This window comes from Capra hircus, chromosome 6 (genome assembly GCF_001704415.2).
Source record: "Capra hircus breed San Clemente chromosome 6, ASM170441v1, whole genome shotgun sequence".
In the NCBI taxonomy this organism is placed as follows: domain Eukaryota; kingdom Metazoa; phylum Chordata; class Mammalia; order Artiodactyla; family Bovidae; genus Capra; species Capra hircus.
Genome location: NC_030813.1, coordinates 72,823,165 through 72,837,408, shown reverse-complemented (window position 1 = coordinate 72,837,408; position 14,244 = coordinate 72,823,165).

Here is a 14,244-nt window from a genome sequence, read left to right as displayed (position 1 = left end):
CTTCTTAAAAATGTTCTCATTATAAAAGTGATATGTAGTGATTATAATCACCCAAAATAAGTTTAGAAAAAAGTAGCCCACTGATCCATGGAAAGTTCTGAAATAGAAGCTGCTGGGGTACAAAGATCTTGCCAGTCTTACTCATCATGTTATCTTCAGTGCCTGGGACAGTGCCTAGCACAGTGTGTATTTATTTCCATATTTCTGGCTGTGCTGGGTCTTCACTGCTGTGCAGGCTTTTCTCTGTGGGGAGCGGGGGCTAGTCTCCAGTTGCACTGCTCGGGCTTCTCATTGCAGCGGCTTCTCTTGTTGCAGACACAGGCTCTGGAGTGTGCAGGCTTCAGTAGCTGTGGCACGTGGACTCAGTAGTTGTGGCTCCCAGGCTCTAGAGCACAGGCTCAATAGGTGTGGCTCACGGTCCCAACTGCTTCACGGTATGTGGGATCTTCCTAGACCAGGGATTGAATCTGTGTCTCCTGCATTGGCAGGCAGATTCTTTACCAGCTGAGCCACCAGGGAAGCCCACAGTCCATATTTATTGATTAAAGGAAGGAAAAAAAAAAACAGCCTAGAAGCCCTCACAAAATAATGACAACAAAATCACTAACCTCCCTGAATTCCTTCCTTCCACCTAAACAGGCAAATACACAACCCACATGCTACAGAGGAAACAAAGTTTTGATTCTTGGCCAACAATAAATTTCAGTGTTTTCCTTCATTACTCTAAAAAGTGGGAATGAGACTGAATGTCCAGATTATCTTGAACAATTCTTAGAGCATACCTCAAACTTGATTTAGGTTTTTTGTTAACGATCCAGTTTATATCTGATCATTCTCTCGATTATGCCATTCATATTTGCAGATATCTATTACATGTGCTGAGCACTGACTATACAGTGATGAATGAAGCACGTCCCTGTTCATGCAGAGCCTACAGGATCATACTCTTAAGTTTCTCTGAAAAGTAAACAACTCTTACTTCTGGAAACTGAAAACCTGGTATCTGCTATAGACTGTAAATTCCATGAGGCTACTACCCTTACTTGTCATGTTTTTTACTATCTTCCTAACTTGGCACACAGTAAGTGTTTGGTACATACTTGTGGGCTGGCTACTTTATATTAGTTCCGTTCTGTTGGCTTCTCTATTCTATGGCCAGATTTAGGAAGGTAAGAGTATCTTGAACAGCAGCAGAATCTGAAATTCAGGCATTAAAGCAGGTCAGACACAAATCACCCCCATTCAACCTTCAGGGACTGCCACTTCCTCACCAGGAGCTGGAGGTAACTCATCTGGCCATGAGCCTTGATGTAGGCATCCTAATTTATCAGAATAGTTGATCAACAGTATGTACTTTTAATCAATTAGTTGGCTTCTAGTGATCTTAGGTGTGGCATACGTTGCACAGATTCTCTCTAGTTGGGGCATGCAGGTTCTCTAGCTGTGGGGTGAGGGCTCTGGAGCATGAGGCTTCAGTAATTGCAGCAAGCGTGCTTAGTAGCTCTGCAGCACGTGGAATCTTAGTTCCCAGACCAGGGATCATACTCACGTACCCTGTGTTGCAAGGCAGATTCTTAACTACTGGACCACCATGGAAATCCCAACAATATTAAGGAAGTACTTTGTTTTATTCATCTTTTTTTTTTTAAGGGATACACTTATTTTGACATACTTTTCTTCTTCTTCTTCTTAACTAAACCAAACACTTTGTCTGTGAAGCCCAAATATAAAATGGATGCCCCTGGGACTTCCCGGTGGTCCCAGTGGTTAAGACTTTGTGCTACCATTGCCAGGGGCACAGGTTTGATCCCTTGTCAGAGAACTAAGATCTTGCATGCCAAGTGTGACCAAAAAAACAAACTTGAAAAAAATGCTATCCTTTACATTTTAAATTTTGTAAGAAAAAAAAGAGGCAACTGTTAATACTCTGGCATATCCAAAAGTAGATTTTCTTATTGTGGATAAGAGATCATATTTATATAACACTTATGATCAAATTAGATTCAGTGGTTCAGTGGCTTTTTTTTTTTTTTTCTGTCTCCAAGTAAAATTAGGTATTTTTACATGGAGGAAAAAAATACAGAGGAAATACATCAAAATTTAGCAAAAAAATTTTACACAAATCTTTCTTCAAGGAGAATATTTATAATTATAATGTACTATGCTAAGTCACTTCAGTTGTGTCCAACTCTTTGTGACCATGGACTAGCCCACCAAACTCCTCTGTCCATGGGATTTTCCAGGCAAGAATACTAAGAGTGGGTTGCTATTTCCTTCTCCAAAGGATCTTTCTGACCCAAGGATTGAACCCGCATCTCTTATGTCTCCTGCATTTGGCAGGCAAGTGCTTTACCACTAGCGCCACCTGGGCAGTCCTTAATTATAATAAATATGCCTTTTAAAAATTTGCTGTTTCAAAAGAAGGACGATTACAATTTAAAAAGCCACCGTGGCAGATTCATGTCAATTTATGGCAAAACCAATACAGTATTGTAAAGTAAAAAAAATTAAAAATAAAGAGCAAAAAATAAATAAATAAAAATAAAAAGCCATAAGATGACAGGAAATCTTAATTGAAGCAACAAATTAAGAGCCAGAAATAGCCCACCAATAATCTTTTACAGACTTTTGCCAAGTGTTCTCCCTGTCATGGCATAATTCCTGGCCAGCACTGAGACACAAGAGGGCAGTGGCTCCCCGGAAACTGCCACTTCAGCAAATCCTGCCGCTCAGCCTGAAACCAGCTGAGTGATGTCTCTCTAGAGCATTGCCACTAGCCTGGGAGAGTCACACTTGACTTGTAAACTGCTCTTAAAGACTCAAGCTTTGATTTTTTAAAATTTATTTTTAATTGGAGGATAATTGCTTTACAATAATGCTTTGATTCTTTGAAGACACTGTTTCTGTGATTAACACTGAATGAATGGTCCAGTTGGAGCTAATTGGGGTCAAGGACCTAGGTGAAATAAAAACAATGACAAATAAAAACAAGTTTACCATCTGGAGTAGAAGTTAAACACATGCTTTCAGATCATGGCTGGAAAAGCTGGAATTTGCAAAGCTGCCAGAGGAGGAGGCTACAAGCTTGTTTGACCTGAGCAGAAAGCTCTGACCTGACAGGCCTAAGAGGAGACTGCTTTTCTGTGGTGGGCAGGGTTATAATAAAGCCACCAACTTTTCTTTTCTAGGTTTTCTGCCTCCCTGTCCCACTTTGGTTCAGTGATTTTCATCATAACTAAAATTCTGCCTGGGTGAACATATTCATTAATTCAGAAAATCCATAATATCAAATATTAGCCTGGCCAGTTACAGTTTCCAAACTCTTTCATACTTTATGCTTTCTTAAAATATTTTATCTTTTGGTTGCAAGGCACGTTAGGATCTCAGTTTTCCGACCAGGGATTGAACCTGTGTCCCCTTCACTGGAAGGCAAGGTCTTAATTACTGGACCACCAGGGAAATCTCTGTATAGCACTTTCATGTATGTTTTTCACTTGCCATTTGAAACACTTTGACTTTTGACTCTTTTATTTTTTTTTTAACTGGAAGTAGATTCCATCATACTGACCAAAGCTAATATAAAAAATCAGTGAAGTACTTTTCTGGTAGTCCAGTGGCTAAGACTGTGCTCTCAATGCAGGGGGGCCAGGCTGGTCAGGGAACTGGAATCCACATGCCGCAACCAACAATGAAGATTCCTTGGCTGCAACTAAGATCCATCAGTCAAATAAATAAATTAATAATAATAATAAAAACCAATGAGAGGTTGGGGACCCAGTGCCAAGGACATTGCATTGGTTTGGCAACACAGACCAAGCTGCAGGGTAAAGGGTGTAATGTGGGCAGAACGGAAGTGTCAGAATCTGGATTATGGTGTTCAGGGACAAATTTCTTTCTTAAGAGAAAGGGAAGGGTAGGGCAGCTCTGTATAAGCATTTGCCACGCAAAGACTTTCAGAGGCACCCATGCATATGAAATTGGCAGTGACTATTTGTGAGACAGATGACCCTAACTTGCAAAGTGGTATGTTAGTCTTTGGAGGAGTGAAGAAATCCTTTGTTTGCCATAGGGTTGAGTTATTAGGAAAACGTGTCTCCTAAACTATGTATTTTGATAAATAGCAACAATTCTAAGCCTAAGTGAGTAGACACAGGGTCTGCTTCTACCAATACTCAAGGCCAGCCCAGCCATCCCTCATTTCTCTCCTTTCAATCACTGATGGGCCAGAGTCTGTTCTCCTTTCTGCTTCCTTTTTATAGATACACACAGTGCTCACTACCCCAGCAGCAATCCAGCTCAGCAGTAGGCAGTGAAAACAAGTACCTTCTATCTTGCTCCCTGCAGGCATCTTCCTGGACACATTCTGTCTTGCTGGATGTGTCAGATTGGCTTTTGGTCTGATGTTTCTTAGTCCTAACCAGACAGGCCAAAAAGAGCTGATCCATGTGTTTCAGTTCAGATCACTCCAGTTCTTCTCATTGAGTTCCCAGCCCAAGCTCAGCCAGCAATGAAGGCATACTAGCTACTCCTGGGAGTAAAGCATCAATGTACCTTACAGACCCTACTAGCTAAATGGGGAGGGACTTGCTCAGATGTGGCTAAATGGTCAAGAGCAGTTGGTCTGTAGCTGAGGGGACTGAGGAACATAGAAGTGGACTTGAACTTGAGAGGATGCTTGGCCCAGTGCAAGGGCATAGTAGGGGCTCAATACATGTGGACTGAAGTGATGACTGAGGTTGGAAAGACAAAAGAAACACACAGTGAATATGTTTCTCACCATGTAAGAAGCCATCTTCTCTGGTGGCTCAGAGAACATGTTATCAAATACCACACTATGAGACACAGTCACATTTATTAGGAGATTATACTAGTTAGGATAAACACTGCCACTGCAACCAGGACTTCCACAAATCTGGCTGAAAGAGGATAGAAGTTTATTTCTCTCTGATATAACAACCGTTTAGTCTACACTACCAAGACAGCACTAGTCTGAGAGGTCATTCACAATCAGTCCTTCTTCCACCACTGCTTAGCACTATGGTTCCCAAGTTATCCCAAAGAGCTTCAGTAAGCTCACAGATGTATCAACATTTTGAGGAAAACCCGGTGACCCTCAGAATCTAATATACACCATATAAACTACTAGCTCAAGGTTCACAATTTCAACATCAGAGAGCACTGCCTCCTCTTGATAATATGAGATATCTCTGAATCTAGGTTTTCGGTGGGTGCCACGATAAAAAGCTGGAACTCTGAGAAAATCAATATGCAAGAAGGAATGGGGTAGTGCTGTCCAATCTGATTTGAAGGTTTGAGGAGTTGTGCAGTGCCCTGTAGGTATACATATTCTATCACCACCAAGTGACTGCACTTGTTAAAGTAAAATATTTATCTTTCAATGTATGCATATTACTTGTTACAAATAACAACTGAATGTTGGGAGACAATTCTCCATGAATCTCATGGTTTTGCATATACTGTAAACAAAGGCAGTGACTGGCTTTGATCCAGACTATCTTTTCTAAGATGCTTGTATAGGCAGCCCTTGAAAACACGGGGGTTAGGGGTGCCAACACCAATGGAGTCAAAAATTACAAGTGAATTTTTGACTCCTCCAAAACTTAACAACCAATAGGCTACTATAGATGAGAGCCATAAAGATAATATATACAGTCAAGTAAGACATATTTTATATGTATTATTTACTACATATATACTATTAATATAATAGTATAATACTATTATAATAGCATTATTACACAAAACACATGTAAACTATATATACACTATATTATTGTACTCTTGAAATTAGATCAATATATTCTTTGCAGCCAAAGATGGAGAAGTTCTATACCATCAGTAAAAACAAGACCAGGAGCTGACTGTGGCTCAGACCATGAATTCTTTTTTTTTTTTAATGTATTTATTTATTTTAATTGGAGGCTAATTACTTTACAATATTGTAGTGGTTTTTGCCAAACATTGACATGAATCAGCCACGGGTGCACAGGTGTTCTCCATCCAGAACCCCCCTCCCTTTTCCCTCCCCATCCCATCCCCCAGGGTCATCCCAGTGCACCAGCCCTAAGCACCCTGTCTCATGCATCGAAACTGGACCGGCAATCCACTTCACATATGATAATATACATGTTTCAATGCTACCCTCTGAAATCATCCCACCCTCGCCTTCTCCCACCGAGTCCAAAAGACTGTTCTTTACATCTGTGTCTCTTTTGCTGTCTTGCTTATAGGGTCATTGTTACCATCTTTCTAAATTTCATATATATATATATATGCATTAGTATATTATACTGGTGTTCTTCTTTCTAACTTACTTCACTCTATAATAGGCTCCAGTTCATCCACCTCATTAGAACTGATTCAAATGCATTCTTTTTAATGGCCAAGTAATATTCCATTGTGTATATGTACCACAGCTTTCTTATCCATTCATCTGCTGATGGACATCTAGGTTGCTTCCATGTCCTGGCTATTGTAAACAGTGCTGCATGAACACTGGGGTACACATGTCTCTTTCAATTCTGGTTTCCTCAGTGTATATGCCCAGCAGTGAGATTGCTGGGTTGTATGGCAGTTATATTTCCAGTTTTTTAAGGACTCTCCACACCGCTACCCCACACTCGAGGTCAGGGGCAGTGGCCGAGAGGAGCTACTCCATGTCCAAGTTCAGGAGGGGCGGCGGTGAGGAGATACCCCTCATCCAAGGTAAGAGAAACCCAAGTAAGACAGTAGGTGTTGCGAGAGGGCATCAGACAGCAGACACACTGAAACCATAATCACAGAAAACTAGTCAATCTAATCACACAGACCACAGCCTTGTCTAACTCAATGAAACTAAGCCATGCCGTGTGGGGCCACCCAAGTCGGGAGGGTCATGGTGGAGAGGTCTGACAGAATGTGGTCCACTGGAGAAGGGAATGGCAAGCCACTTCAGTATTCTTGCCTTGAGAACCCCATGAACAGTATGAAAACATAAAATGATAGGATACTGAAAGAGGAACTCCCCAGGTTGGTAGATGCCCAATATGCTGCTGGAGATCAGTGGAGAAATAACTCCAGAAAGAATGAAGGGATGGAGCCAAAGCAAAAACAATACCCAATTGCAGATGTGACAGGTGATGGAAGCAAGGTCTGATGCTGTAAAGAGCAATATTGCATAGGAACCTGGCATGTTAGGTCCATGAATCAAGGCAAATTGGAAGTGGTCAAACAGGAGATGGCAAGGGTGAATGTTGACATCTAGGAATCAGCGAACTAAAATGGACTGGAATGGGTGAATTTAACTCAGATGACCATTCTATCTACTACAGCAGGCAGGAATCCCTTAGAAGAAATGGAGTAGCCATCATGGTCAACAGAAGAGTCCACAATGCAGTACTTGGATGCAATCTCAAGAATGACAGAATGATCTCTATTTGTTTCCAAGGCAAACCATTAAATATCACAGTAATCCAAGTCTGTGCCCCAACCAGTAATGCTGAAGAAGCTGAAGTTGAACGGTTCTATGAAGACTTACAAGACCTTTTAGAACTAACACCCAAAAAAGATGTCCTTTTCATTATAGGGGACTGGAATGCAAAAGTAGGAAGTCAAGAAACACCTGGAGTAACAGGCAAATTTGGCCTTGGAATGCGGAAAAAGCAGGGCAAAGGCTAATAGAGTTTTGCCAAGAGAACACACTGGTCATAGCAAACACCCTCTTCCAACAACACAAGAGAAGACTCTACACATGGACATCACTAGATGGGCAACACCAAAATCAGATTGATTATATTCTTTACAGCTAAAGATGGAGAAGCTCTATGTAGTCAACAAAAACAAGACCGGGAGCTGACTGTGGCTCAGATCATGAACCCCTTGTTGCCAAATTCAGACTTAAATTGAAGAAAGTAGGGAAAACCGCTAGACCATTCAGGTGTGACCTAAATCAAATCCCTTATGATTATACAGTGGAAGTGAGAAATAGATTTAAGGGACTAGATCTGATAGATAGAGTGCCTGATGAACTATGGACAGAGGTTTGTGACACTGTACAGGAGACAGGGATCAAGACCATCCTCATGGAAAAGAAATGCAGAAAAGCAAAATGACTGCCTGGGGAGGCCTTACAAATAGCTGTGAAAAGAAGAGAAGCAAAAAGCAAAGGAGAAAGGAAAGATATAAGCATCTGAATGCAGAGTTCCAAAGAATAGCAAGGAAAGATAAGAAAGCCTTCCTCAGTGATCAATGCAGAGAAATAGAGGAAAACAACAGAATGGGAAAGACTAGAGATTTCTTCAAGAAAATTAGAGATACCAAGGGAACATTTCATGCAAAGATGGGCTTGATAAAGGACAGAAATGGTATGGACCTAACAGAACCAGAAGATATTAAGAAGAGGTGGCAAGAATACACAGAAGAACTGTACAAAAAAGATCTTCACAACCCAGATAATCATGATGGTGTGATCACTCACCTAGAGCCAGACATCCTGGAATGTGAAGTCAAGTGGGCCTTAGGAAGCATCACTATGAACAAAGCTAGTGGAGGTGATGGAATTCCAGTTGAGCTGTTTCAAATCCTGAAAGATGATGCTGTGAAAGTGCTGCATTCAATATGCCAGCAAATTTGGAAAACTCAGCAGTGGCCACAGGACTGGAAAAGGTCAGTTTTCATTCCAATCCCAAAGAAAGGCAATGCCAAAGAATGCTCAAACTACCGCACAATTGCACTCACCTCACACGCTAGTAAAGTAATGCTCAAAATTCTCCAAGCCAGACTTCAGCAATACGTGAACCATGAACTTCCAGATATTCAAGCTGGTTTTAGAAAAGGCAGAGGAACCAGAGATCAAATTGCCAACATCCGCTGGATCATGGAGAAAGCAAGAGAGTTCCAGAAAAACATCTATTTCTGCTTTATTGACTATGCCAAAGCCTTTGACTGTGTGGATCACAATAAAACTGTGGAAAATTCTGAAAGAGATGGGAATACCAGACCACCTCACCTGCTTCTTGAGAAACCTGTATGCAGGTCAGGAAGCAACAGTTAGAACTGGACATGGAACAACAGACTGATTCCAAATAGGAAAAGGAGTACGTCAAGGCTGTATATTGTCACCCTGCTTATTTAACTTCTATGCAGAGTACATCATGAGAAACGCTGGGCTGGAAGAAGCACAAGCTGGAATCAAGATTGTTGGGAGAAATATCAATAACCTCAGATATGCAGATGATACCACCCATATGGCAGAAAGCGAAGAGGAACTAAAAAGCCTCTTGATGAGAGTGAAAGAGGAGAGTGAAAAAGTTGGCTTCAAGCTCAACATTCAGAAAACGAAGATCATGGCATCTGGTCCCATCACTTCATGGGAAATAGATGGGGAAACAGTGGAAACAGTGTCAGACTTTATTTTTGGGGCTCCAAAATCACTGCAGATGGTGATTGCAGCCATGAAATTAAAAGACACTCCTTGGAAGGAAAGTTATGACCAACTAGATAGCATATTCAAAAGCAGAGACATTACTTTGCCAACAAAGGTCCATCTAGTCAAGGCTATGGTTTTTCCAGTGGTCATGTATGGATGTGAGAGTTGGACTGTGAAGAAGGCTGAGCACCGAAGAATTGATGCTTTTGAACTGTGGTATTGGAGAAGACGCTTGAAAGTCCCTTGGACTGCAAGGAGACCCAAGCAGTCCATTCTAAAGGAGATCAGCCCTGGGATTTCTTTGGAGGGAATGATGCTTATGCTGAAGCTCCAGTACTTTAGCCACCTCATGCAAAGAGTTGACTCATTGGAAGACTCTGATGCTGGGAAGGAGTGGGGGCAGGAGGAGAAGGGGACGACAGAGGATGAGATGGCTGGATGGCATCACGGACTCAATAGACATGAGTTTGAGTGAGCTCCAGGAGTTGGTGATGGACAGGGAGGCCTGGTGTGCTACAATCATGGGGTCACAAAGAGTTGGACACGACTGAGCGACTGAACTGAACTGACCACACTGTTCTCCATAGTGGCTGTACTAGTTTGCATTCCCACCAACAGTGTAAGAGGGTTCCCTTTTCTCCACACTCTCTCCATCATTTTTTGTTTGTAGACTTTTTGATAGCAGCCATTCTGACTAGCATGAGATGGTACCTCATTGTGGTCTTGATTTGCATTTCTCTGATAATGAGTGATGTTGAGCATTTTTTTCATGTGTTTGTTAGCCATCTGTATGTCTTCTTTGGAGAAATGTCTGTTTAGTTCTTAGGCCCATTTTTTTATTGGGTTGTTTATTTTTCTGGAGTTGAGCTGCAGGAGCTAGCTGCTTGTATATTTTTGAGATTGTCAGTTGCTTTGTTTGCTATTATTTTCTCCCATTCTGAAGGCTGTCTTTCACCTTGCTTATAGTTTCTTCGTTGTGCAAAAGCTTTTAAGTTTAATTAGGTCCCATTAGTTTATTTTTGTTTTTATTTCCATTACTCTGGGAGGTGAGTGATAGAGGATCCTGCTGTGATTTATGTCAGAGAGTGTTTTGCCTATGTTTTCCTCTAGGAGTTTTATAGTTTCTGATCAGACCATGAATTCCTATTGCAAAATTCACACTTAAATTGAAGAAAGTAGGGAAAACCACTAGACCATTCAGGTATGATCTAAATCAAATCCCTTATGATTATGCAGTGGAAGTGACAAACAGATTCAAGGGATTAGATTTGATAGAGTACCTGAAGAACTATGGAAGGAGGTTTCTAACACTGTATAGGAGGCAGTGATCAAAACCATCACCAAGAAGAAATGCAAAAAGGCAAAATGGTTGTCTGAGGAGGCCTTACAAATGTTTGAGAAAGCAAGAGAAGTGAAAGGCAAAGGAAAAAAGGAAAGATATATCCATCTGAATAGAGTTCCAAAGAAAAGCAAGGAGAGACAAGAAAGCTTTCCTAAGTGATTGATGCAAAGAAATAGAGGAAAACAACAGAATGGGGAAGACTAGAGATCTCTGCAAGAAAATTAGATACCAAAGGAACATTTCATGCAAAGATGGGCTTGATAAAGGACAGAAATGGTATGAACCTAACAGAAGCAGAAGATATTAAGAAGAGGTGGGAAGAATACACAGAACTATATGAAAAGATCTTAATGACTCAGATAACCACAGTGGTGTGATCACTCACCTAGAGCCAGACATCCTGGAGTGCGAAGTCAGGTGGGCCTTAGGAAGAATCACTACAAAAGAAGCTAGTGGAGGTTATGGAATTCCAGTTGAGCTATTTAAAATCCTAAAAGATGATGCTGTGAAACTGCTGCACTCAATATGCCAGCAAATTTGGAAAACTCAGCAGTGGCTAAAGGACTGTAAAAGGTCAGTTTTCATTCCAATCCCAAAGAAAGGCAATGCCAAAGAATGCTCAAATTACCACACAATTGCACTCATCTCACACGCTAGCAAAGTAACGCTCAAAATTCTCCAAGCTAGGCTTCAACAGCACATGAACTGAGAACTTCCAGATGTTCAAGCTGGATTTAGAAAAGGCAGAGGAATCAGCAATCTAATTGCCAATATGTGTTGGATCCTAGAAAAAGCAAGAGAATTCCAGAAAAACATCTACTTCTGTTTCATTGACTACATAAAGCCTTTGACTGTGTGGTTCACAACAAACTGTGGAAAATTCCTCAAGATATTGGAATACCAGACCATCTTTTCTGCCTCCTGAGAAATCTGTATGCAGGTCAAGAAGCAACAGCTAGAACTGGACATGGAACAACTGAGTGGTTCCAAATTGGGAAAGGAGTATGTCAAGGCTGTATATTGTCACCCTGCTTATTTAACTTATATGCAAAGTACATCATGCAAAATACTGGACTGGATGAAGAATAGCTGGGATCAAGATTGCGGGCGAAATATCAATAACCTCAGATATGCAGATGACACCACCCTTATGGCAGAAAGCGAAGAGGAACTAAAGAGCCTCTTGATGAAAGTGAAAGAGGAGAGTGAAAAAGCTGGCTTAAAACTCAACAATGCAAACAACTGAGATCATGGTATCCAATCCCATCACTTCGTGGCAAATAGATGGGGAAACAATGGGAACAGTGACAGACTTTATTTTCTTGGACTCTAAAATCACTGCAGATGGTGACTGCAGCCATGAAATTAAAAGATGCTTGCTCCTTGGAAGAAAAGCTATGACCAACCTAAACAGCATATTAAAAGGCAGAGACATTACTTTACAGAGAGGTCCATATAGTCAAAGCTGTGGTTTTTCCAGTAGTCATGTATGAATGTGAGAGTTAGACCATACAGAAAGCTGAGCGCCGAAGAATTGATGCTTTTGAACTTTGGTACTGGAGAAGACTCGAGAGTCCCGTGGACTGCAAGGAGATCTAACTAGTCAAATCTAAAGGAAATCGGTACTGAATATTCATTGGAAGGATTAATGCTGAAGCTGAAGTTCCAATAGTTTTGCCACCTGATGCAAAGAACTGACTCATTGGAAAAGACTCTGATGCTGGGAAAGATTTAAGGTAGGAGGAGAAGGGGACAACAGAAGATGAGATGGTTGGATGGCATCACCGACTCGATGGACATGAGTTTGAGCAAACTCTGGAAGTTGGTGATGGACAGGGAAGGCTGGCATGCTGCAGTCCATGGGGTCGCAGATTTGGACATGACTTAGTGACTGAACTGACTGATTGTACTCTTTTAGTAAACTAGAGACTATCAATACTGATACCACAAGTTAGTGTCATCTGTTTACAAGATTACTTATCTATCAGCACCTATATCCATACTATGCATATGAGATAAAGCACTGTAGATACAACATGAATTACTAATTCTAGACATTACAAATGAAAAGACAACATGAAGAACACATTCACATTTATATATTATATATTCACAGATATAAAGACTCATGCACTGATAATGAAGCAGCAGCAATATGATTACTTTATGGTAAGCTTAGTGTAATTGATATAATGGCTTCACAGTGGTCTAGCTTAGACACAGTGAATGAATCCTTATAAAACTTTTATGGTATACAGTATTGCAGTCATACTCATAATACAGTATTGGAAACACTGTTAAACATTAAAAAAAAAAATCCACCTACCTATGACAACAGGCTGATATACAGGTTCTCCAATTGGAAGGGAGAGAAACGCATACTGTATGATAATGTAATTCTTTGGAAGCAAATTTATGAAGCAGTAGGAAAACTAACACATTATTAGTATTAAATGCCACTTACCTTACTCCTATATAAGGTAGGCTATCACTTCAACACAAGTCTTGCACATGATGTTCTATATGGTAAATCCTTATGTGATGATGATAGCGACGACACATCTCATACAGTTCTTGTAGTAGTTATTAGACTTTCAAACAAGAACTCACAAACATACATAACAGATAGGTTGATTAACTGTAGGACATGATGACTATCTACTGTTCATTAGGTGGAAGTGGATCATCACAAAGGTCTTTATCCTAGGTGTCTTTGATTCATATTGACTAGGCTGAGGAGGAGTGAGGAGGGATTGGTTTTGCTGTCCCAGGTATGGGAGGGGAAGCAGGAGAGGCAGGCACACTGGGTTTAACTTGATGGAAATACACCCTAATTTCTGACTTTTTTGCTTTTTTATTTTTCTATAAATGTTTCTATAAAGTACGAATCCTTCTTCCACTGTGTGCTTTAGTTCCAGCACCAGTAGCATAGAAAGGTCCATGCTGTAAAAGAAGTCAAAAGCAGTTTTTAATGATGAGAACTCTCTTCCTAGTTAGTCTAATGTCAGTTTGTTTCCTGGCACTGCTTCTTCCTTCTTCCGTGTCTTTCTCCTCATCACGTGGCACTGGTTCGGAAGCACTCTGTCCAAGTCATCTCTTGCTAATTCCTCTTGTATCGTGCCTATTAGCTCTTGAATTTCTCTAAGATCCCTATCTTGAAACCCTTCACCCCCAGCTTTTTTGCCATTATCCAAAATGTCCTTCATGGTTTCCTTGACTGGTTCTGTTGCATATCCTGTGAAGTCATACGCAACATCTGGACACAGTTTTTGGGCTTGATGGTCTTCATAGCTTTTCCTATGATGATGGCATCTTCAATCGTGTAAGTCCTTCCAGACTTCCATGATCTTTCCATGGAGTTCTCTCCCATAGCACTGATAATCCTTTACATAGAGTACTACTTGTAATGAGCCATAATGGTCCCTATGACTTCCTGATCATAGGAATGAATTAGAGATGTTGTATTTGGAGGCAG